We start from the raw sequence: 10,129 nt of genomic DNA, 5'->3' as shown, positions 1-10,129 counted from the left end.
GTATAACTCAAAATAAAAGGAAAACATGTTGTTGCTCAGTAAAACAAATTGGGTTTGACCACAACTAGCCAGTGTACGTACTCGTCACCTCACGTACACGGCATTCACATATCACAACAGTTCCAAATCTTAAGGGGATTCCCCCCCCCCACAAAGTTAGGTAAGCCACTTACCTCGAACCATGCTCAATCAATCGGTCACAATGCCTTTCCCATGAATATCCGGCTCCGAATTGTCCAAATCTAGCCAAAAGCAATTACATATCATAAATACAACAATATAGATTCATCTAATTAACGAAATCAACAATTAAACAAAAATTCCGAAACTAACTCAAAAATTGCCCGCGGGGCCCACATCTCGGAATCGGGTAAAAGTCATAAAATACGAAAGCCCTTTCACTCATGAGTCTAACCATATCAAATTTACTAAAATTCGACACCAAATGGTCCTCCAAATCCACAAATCAAACTTCCAAACTCCTAGCCTCAAATTCCCAATTTCCACCTTAAATACACACTAACTAGGTGAGAAAATACATAGGGAAGCAAGATTATTGATCAAAAATAACCACAAGGGACTTACCTAAAGAAATCCCTCTAAATGCTCTCAAGAAATCGCCAAACCCGACCTCAAAATGTTGAAAATGAGCAAACATCGTGAACCCTTGTATGTGTTCTGTCCAGAAATCTCGCACCTGCGGTCCATAGTCGCACCTGCGATGCCGCACCTGCGGAATTTTCATCGCAGGTGCGGAAATGACTTAAGGGGATTGGGTCCGCATCTGCGAGCAATGGGCCGCACCTGCGCGCCCGCTCCTGTGGAATTGTTTTCCGCTTATGCGATCCCTCACGCCCTGGCCTCTTCCTCTTCTGCGCTCCATCTTCCGCATCTGCGGATGCGCAGATACGGTTATACCTCCGCACCTGCGACCTCTGACCTCTTTCTTTCAAACTGCACATGCGCCCCTTGGCTCGCTTTTGCGGGCTTGCACCTACGGTCAGTGTTGCGCAGGTGCGATTACACCAAGTGCAGCAGCTTCAGCTATTCTTCCAAAACCAAATTTGATCCTTAACTATCTGAAACACACCCGAGACCCCCTAGACTTCAAACCAATACACCAACAAGTCCTAAAACACCATACAAACTTAGTCGATCCCTGAAATCACATCAAACAACGCTAAAATCACGAATCACCCTCCAATTCAAACTTAAAGAACTTGAAACTTCAAAATTCGACAACCGATATCGAAACCTATCAAACCACGTCCGATTGACCCCAAATTTTGCACACACGTCATATTAAACATTATGGACCTAATCCAACTTTCGGAATCGAAATCCAACTCCGATAAAAAACTTTCCACTACCGGTCCAAAATTTAAAAAATCGACTTTCGCCAATTCAAGCCTAAATAAGCTACGGACCTCCAAAACACAATCCAGACACACCCCTAAGTCCAAAATCACCTAATGGAGCTAATGGAATAGACGGAACTCCATTCCGGAGTTGTCTTCGCACAGTTCCGACTATGATCAAAATTCTAAGACTTAAGCTCCCATTTTAGGGACTAAGTGTCCCAAAACACTCTAAAAACTAAAACGAACCCTCCCGGCAAGTCACAATAGCAGAAAATAGATATGGGAGAAGAAGTAAATAGGGGATCGGGACTATTATTCTCAAAATGACTGGCTGGGTCATTACAATTAAGTAATTATTAAAAGAAATTGCTCATCCTCTCAAATTAATATTATAATAAATATACTCTAATTCCGGAGGTACATAAGAAAATGTCATTTCTTGTGGAGCGAGCCGAATGCCTCGACAGTATAGATGCATCTATGGATCGCGCCATACGTCCCTCGGTAGTATACACGACACTTTGGATCAGGCCGTACGACCTCGACAGAAATCATGCCTAATAGTAATAATAATTATACGATACCTTGATATTTTAATAGCAGCTTGTGAATTTAATTAATAGATTGGAAATTGTTGCATTTGAAGGAATTGAATTATTTTTATTGGTTAAATAAGATTATTGTTAGCTCTTGAATCATGTTGATTTAAATAATTATATATTTTATTTCAATTATTATTATTGACCCTTAGTGAGTATCAAAGTCGACCTCTCGTCTCTACCTCTTCGAGATTAGGCTTGATACTTACTAGGTACACGTTATTTACGTTTGTTTTGTGCAGGATTTGAGATAGGTGCTATCGTTGGACCTATCGGTGCGCACCCGCGTTATCCAAATGCTTAGTGGTGAGCTACTTTCTGAGCCGTTCTGCAGCAACCAGTGCCTCTTCCTGAAAACTTTATTCTGTCTATTTTATTTCAGACAATATTTATAATTTTTGTATAATCTACTAGATGCTCAAACACTTGTGATACCAGGTCTTGGCACACACATTGGTAGAATTGGGATTTGATTATTTTTTTTCTATGATTTAAATTAATCGATATCTTTTCTATTTCCTTTAAAATTGCTAGTAAGAAGAATAAAATTACTTAGAAAATTATTAAAAAATGATTGATGTATGTTTAATTTACTGGTTTGACTGGCTTAACCGTGACGTTGGGCACCATCACGACCTATAGGTGAAATTGAGTCGTGACAACATGGTACCAGAGCACTAGGTTCACGTAGGTCTCACAAGTTATGAGCAGGCCTAACAGAGTCTTGCGGATTGGTACGGAGACGTCTGTACCTATCTTCGAGAGGCTATAGGGTGTTAGGAAACTACCTTTCTTCATCTTCCATTGTGCAATTGATGTAGTACTAAATATCTTTCTCTTATTCTCTCACAGATGGTGAGAACGCGCTCTAATGAGGTTCCAGACCAGGGAAGAGCTACTCCCCAGTTGCTAGAGGCCGAGGTAGAGGCCGAGGCCAAGGGAGGGCTCTAGCCCGTGGTAGGGGATGAGGACGTCCCATGATTTTTCTAGTTATGCCGCCAGTGGGTCCAACAGAGGATCCCATTATTGAGGAACATGGCGAGGTGCCTGTGGTAGAGCCAGCTGCGGTGGATTTCACGTCTGCACCGGGATTCCAGGATGTCATGGATCGTATGTTGCGGTTCATGGATACTATGACCCAGGCCAATTTATTTCCGACAGACCCAGCCATATCTCAGGCGGACGGGGGAGCATAGACTCCGACCGCACATGCTCATGGGGCAGGTAGCTTGTAACGACCCGGCCGGTCGTTTCGAGGGTTATAGCCCTGTTTTTCCCATTTCTACTTCTTTTTATGTTATTCAGCTATATTATGTTATATCGGGTTAGTTGGTTCTGGTCCGGAAGGAACTCGGAGTGAAATAAGATACTTAGTCTCATAATTGAATTTTTTTTAAGTTAGAAAAGTGGACCGGATATGGACCTATGTGCAAACGACCTCGGATTTGAATTTTGATGATTCCAATAGCTCCGTATGGTGATTTTGGACTTAGGAGCGTGTCCGGAATATTATTTGGAAGTCCGTAGAGGAATTAGGCTTGAAATGCCAAAAGATTAATTTTTGAGAAGTTTGACCACGGGGTTGACTTTTTGATATCGGGGTCGGAATCTAATTCTGGAAATTGAAATAGCTCCGTTATATCATTTATGACTTGTGTGCCAAATTTAAAGTCATTCCGGATTCATTTAACATGTTTTGGCACAAGATTTGTAAATTGAAAAGTTTGGAAACTCAAAAGATCGAATCGAGGTGTGAATTGTAATTTTAGTATCGTTTGACGTGATATGAGACCCCGATTAAGTCCGTATGATATTTTAGGACTTGTTGGTATATTTGGTTGAGATCCCGAGGGTCTCGGGTGGTCAACGAAATTTAATTTTGGCATTTCAAGAACATTTGACGTCGTTACTTCGAGAATAAGTGGTATCACATTAATCAAATGTGTTCCAAATTAATATTTGATTGAATAATTAGATCCGTATTGAAATTTCGGAGCCATACCAAAAATAATCGTCGAATTCGGACATCGTATGAGAGAGTTATGCTCATTTCCGTATCAGAAAAGATTTTTCATCGCCGCGAGCGCCCAGCGTAGCGTGGGGCACTAGCCCTGGCGCTGGGACATTTAAGGATACTGGAAATTGCGCCACAGGCAGTGCCCCACACTACCTGTGACACTCAAAAACGTTAGAGGCTCTATAAACGGGTCGTTTGGCCATTTTGGACATAAAAATAGTTGGGGAGCTCAGTTTGGGCGATTTTCAGAGGCGAACTTCAGAAATTGGACTGGGGTAAGTGATCTTAACTTGATTTGATCCGTTATTCATGAATCTAACATTATTTCCAGCACTTATTTCATGATTTGGGGGATTAGAATAGAAATGTTTCAAAAATTGATTCGAGGGTTTGAAGGCCGAATCAGAGTTGGAATTTAAAAAATTTTGTATGGTTAGACTCGTGGTTGAATGGGCGTTCATATTTTGTAACTTTTGTTGGGTTCCGAGACGTGGGCCCCACTGTTGATTTTTGAGTTAATTTTGGATTTATTTGTGAAATTTGGCATTTTCATATGGAATTGATTCCTACAACTCGTGTTGATTGTATCAGATTATTTTGACTAAGATTCGAGGCGTTTGGAGGCCGAATCACGGAAAAGGCTTATTGGAATAAAGAATTGCTCGGATTGAGGTAAGTAACGATTGTAAATGTAGTCCTGAGGATATAAAACCCTGGATTTCGTATCATTCTATTATTTTGAAGTGACGCACATGTTAGGTGACGGGCGTATGGGCGTGCACTGTTAGGGATTTGTGACTTGGTCCGTCCTGTAGCAACTGTAAAGTTGTATACTTTGTTGAAACCATTGATACTTATATGTTTTAGAAAGATTTTCTGTAAATTGGGCTGAATGCCATGTTTGGGCCTTGCGCCAATGTTGTTTGGACCCTTAGGGGCTGTTTCTTACCATCCTCTCACTGTTTTTGGATTGAAAATTTTATACTCGGTTATGGTTACACTTGTTTATCGCATAACTCAGTTTTTTGACTCTATTTTGATGCATATAAATGTTTTGGGCCGAATGCACTATTTTACTGAAAATGCCCGAGTGGCTTGATTTGTAAGGATGAGTGTGGATCGGGGCTGCCCACCTGCAACATACTTATGACTGAGTGAGGCCGAGGGCCTGATTTGTGAGGATGAGTGTGGATCGGGGCACCTGTAGCATACTTTATTATTATTATCGCACGTGAGTTATCCATGCAGATTATAGCGCTTGGGCTGAAGGAGCCCCTCCGGAGTCTGTACACACCCCAGTGAGCACAGGTACCTACTGAGTGCGACTGCCGAGTGCCGAGTGCTGAGTGACTGGGAGGCAAGAGTGATTGTGAGGTATGCCCGAGTGGCAAGAGTGATTGTGAGGTATGTCCTAGTGGCACGAGTGACTGCGAGGTTTGCCCGAGGGGCTGTATATGAGTGATGTTTTGCCCGAGGGGCTGTTTATGATTTCATCATTTTTGCTCACCTTTGCATTGAGCCTTTGTTTGAAAAACTGTTGGAAAAAAATATCTTTAAATGATTTTTACTGGAACTGGGTTTAAACGAGATGTTTGATTCAAATCCTGATTTTAAAAGCATGTGGTATTTTACTGAGATTTCCTGATATGAACGTTATATGCTTTATTGCTCGTCACTACTGCTCAGTCTTTATTTATTATTGTTACTTACTGAGTTGGAATACTCACATTACTCCCTGCACTTTGTGTGCAGATCCAGGTGTAGCTGGACACGGTAGCAGTTATTGAGTGTTCTGGTTGAAGATTTTCTTGGAGATAGCAAGGTAGCTGTTTGGCGATCGCAACCCCTGCTCTTCTCCCTCTTATCTTCCTCTAGTTGTATTTAGCTATTTTCCAGGCTGAGTTAGCCTTGATATTGTTAGACAGATTGTAGCAGATGCTCATGACTAGTGACACCCCGATGTCGGGCTTTTCTTTTCCGCACTTCTGTTTTTCTTTAATTGGAACTCTTTAAATGGAGGATTTATGTTAAATAACCTTGAAATTATCTTTGAAATGAAAATATCGGTTTGTTTTGGAAATGAGTCGGCTTGCCTAGTTCCATGATAGGCGCCATCACGACAGAGGTTAGTTTGGGTCATGACAGTTTGGTATTAGAGCCTAGGTTACATAGGTCTCACGAGTCATGAGCGAGTTTAGTAGAGTCTTGCGGATCGGTACGAAGACGTCTGTGCTTATCTTCGAGAGGCTGCAGAACCTTTAGGAAACTCCACATTCTTGAATTCTTGTCGTGTGAATCTGTTGATTCTAGTAACTAAACATCTGTTGTTTCATTCTCTCATAGATGGTGAGGACTCGTACTACCGGTCAGGAGGGCCAGCCACCAGTACCACCAGTCAAGGCCGCGAGAGGCCGAGACCACGGTAGAGGCCATGGTAGGGGCAGAGGTGCAGCCCGTACAGCAGTTGGGGCAGTACCTATAGATCCACCGGTTGTCCTAGATCAGGATCAAGTTCTAGTTGTTGATGCACCAGCTCAGGCACCACCTGTGCCTATTGTGATTCCAGGCCTTCAGGAGGCCTTAGCTCAGATTCTGACAGCGTATACTGGCCTTGCTCAGGCGGTCTCTATTTCGACGGCCGCAACCACTTCTCAGGCCAGGGGAGGCACTCAGACTCTCGTCGCTCGCACACCCGATCAGGTTATTCAGGGACTTCAGACACCGGAGGCACCACCAGTCCAACCGGTTGCTATTGCTTAGGATTTTGTGGTTCCTACTATGCCTGAGGATGATCAACGCAGGTTGGAGATGTTTGGGAGACTTCAGCCACCACCTTTCAGTGGCACAAAGAGAGAGGATGCTTAGGACTTTTTGGACAGGTGTCAGAGGATACTCCATACTGCTGGTATTTTGGAGACTTGTGGGGTCTCATTGACTACCTTTCAGTTTTCTGGGGCTACACTGAGATGGTGGGAGACTTACGAGAGGCGTAGGCCTATTGGCGCATCACCCCTTACTTGGCAGCGGTTCTCCGTGGTCTTTTTGGAGAAGTTCGTGCCTCGATCCCGCAGAGAGGAGTTGCGTAGACAGTTTGAGTGGCTCCACCAGGGTGATATGTCTGTGACGCAGTATGAGATGCGGTTCTCCGAGTTGGATCGTCACGCTATCTGGTTGGTTCCCATGGACAGAGAGAGGATCATGAGGTTTATTGATGGTCTCACTTATCAGCTACAGTTGCTCATGACCAGAGAGAGGGTTTCGGGTGCTACTTTTGATGAGGTTATCGACATTGCTCGGCAGATTGAGATGGTTCGCGGTCAGGAGGGGGTTGAGAGGGAGGCCAAGAGGCCTCGTGGTCAGGGTGGATTCAGCGGTGCTCCTTTTGGGGGTCAATTCCAGCACGGTAGAGGTCGTCATTTCAGACAGGCTCAGTCAGCTCGGCCATTTCATCGGGGTGCATCATCTGGCCATGGTTCTCACAATTCTCATCAGGGCCACTCATCACTTAGTGCCCTTCCAGTTCAGAGTTCACCCCATGCTCCACCTATTCAGGGCTCTTCCATGCCAGGTTCTTCTACCAGTCATCCCGGTGCTAGGGGTTCCCTAAAGTTTCCGCCGCCAGCACTAGGGAGTTATTTTGAGTGTGGGGAGCTTGGGCATATATGGAGTCAGTGTCCTCGTCGTCATGGAGGTCCATCTCAGCAGAGGAGTTAGCCTCCGACTACAGCACCAGCTACCTCACTACCCGCCCAGTCAGTTCGGGGTGGAGGTCAGTCAGCTAGGGGTCGCCCTAGAGGGGAAGGCAGATCATGGGGTGGTCATGTCCGTTTCTATGCTCTCTCGGCCAGACCAAATGCTATTGCTTTGGATGCTGTAATTACAAGTATTGTCTCAGTTTGTCACAGAGATGCTTCGGTATTATTTGACCCTGGTTCCACGTATTCATATGTTTCCTCGTATTTTGCCCATTTTTTAGATATGCCCTGTGAGTCTTTAGTTTAATCTGTTCATGTATCTACTCCTGTAGGTGATATTATTGTTATAGACCGCATGTATCGGTCATGTGTGGTGACTATTGGGGGTCTGGAGACCCGAGTAGATCTATTGTTGCTCAGTATGGTTGACTTTGATGTGATATTGGGTATGGATTGGTTATCTCCATGTCATATTGTTCTAGATTGTCACGCTAAGACGGTGATGTTGGCTATGCCGGGAATTCTGAAGGTTGAGTGGAGCGGTTCTATAGATTATGTACCAAGTAGGGTGATTTCATATTTGAAGGCTCAGTGCATGGTTGAGAAGGGTTGCCTATCTTATTTGGCTTTTGTGAGGGATGTTAGTGCAGATACTCCTGTCATTGATTCTGTTCCGGTGGTACGTGATTTTTCGGATGTATTTCCTGCAGACCTACCGGGCATGCCGCCTGACAGGGATATTGACTTTGGTATTGATCTGGTGCCGGGCACTCAGCCCATTTCTATTCTACCGTATCGTACGCCACCGGCGGAGTTGAAGGAATTGAAAGAACAGCTTTAGGAACTCCTTGATAAGGGGTTTATTCAGCCTAGTGTGTCACCTTGGGGTGCACCAGTTCTATTTGTGAAAAAGAAGGATGGTTCCATGAGAATGTGTATTGATTACAGGCAGTTGAACAAGGTCACGGTCAAGAACAAGTATCCTTTGCCTCATATTGATGATTTATTCGACCAGCTTCAGGGAGCGAGGGTGTTCTCCAAAGTCGATTTGAGGTCCGGTTATCACCAGCTGAAGATTCGGGATTCAGATATTCTTAAAACATCTTTCAGGACTCGATATGGCCATTATGAGTTCTTGGTGTTGTCTTTTGGGCTGACCAATGCCCCAGAAACGTTCATGCATCTGATGAACAGTGTATTCCAGCCCTATTTGGACTCATTCGTCGTTGTATTCATTGACGACATCCTGGTGTACTCTCGTAGCCAGGAAGAGCACGCTCAGCATTTGAGGGTTGTATTACAGAGATTGAGGGAGGAGAAGCTTTATGCAAAGTTCTCCAAATGTGAGTTTTGGCTCAGTTTAGTAGCATTCTTGGGGCACGTGGTGTCCAGCGAGGGTATTCAGGTGGATTCGAAGAAGATAGAGACGGTGCAGAGTTGGCCTAGACCATCCTCAACCACGGAGATTAGGAGCTTTCTTGGTTTGGCGGGTTATTACCGTCGCTTTGTGGAGGGATTTTCATCTATTGCATCTCCCTTGACCAAATTGACCCAAAAGGGTGCTCCATTTAGGTGGTCGGATAAATGTGAGGAGAGCTTTCAGAAGCTCAAGACTACTTTGACCACAGCTCCAGTATTAGTTCTGTCATCAGCTTCAGGTTCTTACACCGTGTATTGTGATGCCTCGAGGATAGGCATTGGTTGTGTTTTGATGCAGGAGGGTAGAGTGATTGCCTATGCCTCGCGCCAGTTGAAGACCCATGAGAAGAACTATCCTGTCCATGATCTTGAGTTAGCAGCCATTGTTCACGCCTTGAAGATTTGGCGTCATTATTTGTATGGGGTTCATTGTGAGATATATACAGATCACCGGAGTCTGTAGTATCTGTTAAAGCAGAAGGATCTTAATTTGCGTCAGCGGAGATGGTTGGAACTTCTTAAGGACTATGATATCACTATTTTGTACCATCTGGGGAAGGCCAATGTTGTGGCAGATGCTTTGAGTCGCCGGGTAGAGAGTTTGGGGAGTTTAGCATATCTTCTAGCAGCAGAGAGACCTTTGGCATTAGATGTTCATACATTGGCAGGCCAGCTTGTCATATTGGATATTTCGGAGCCTAGTCGGGTATTGGCTTGTGTGGTCTCCAGGTCTTCTCTTTATGACCGTATCAGGGAGCGTCAGTATGATGACCCTTACTTGCTCGTTCTTCAGGACAGGGTTCGGAGAGGTGATGCTAGGGATGTGACTATTGGTGATGACGGCGTGCTGAGAATGCAGGGCCAGATATGTGTGCCTACTGTAGATGGGCTTCGAGAGTTGATTCTTGAGGAGGCCCACAGCTCGCGGTATTCCATCCATCCGGGTGCCGCGAAGATGTACCAGGATTTGAGGCAGCACTATTAGTGGAGGCGGATAAAGAAGGATATAGTTGGGTTTGTGGCTCGGTGTCTAAACTG

Source organism: Nicotiana tabacum, chromosome 23 (assembly GCF_000715075.1).
Source record: "Nicotiana tabacum cultivar K326 chromosome 23, ASM71507v2, whole genome shotgun sequence".
Lineage (NCBI taxonomy): Eukaryota > Viridiplantae > Streptophyta > Magnoliopsida > Solanales > Solanaceae > Nicotiana > Nicotiana tabacum.
This window is presented reverse-complemented; position numbering follows the sequence as displayed.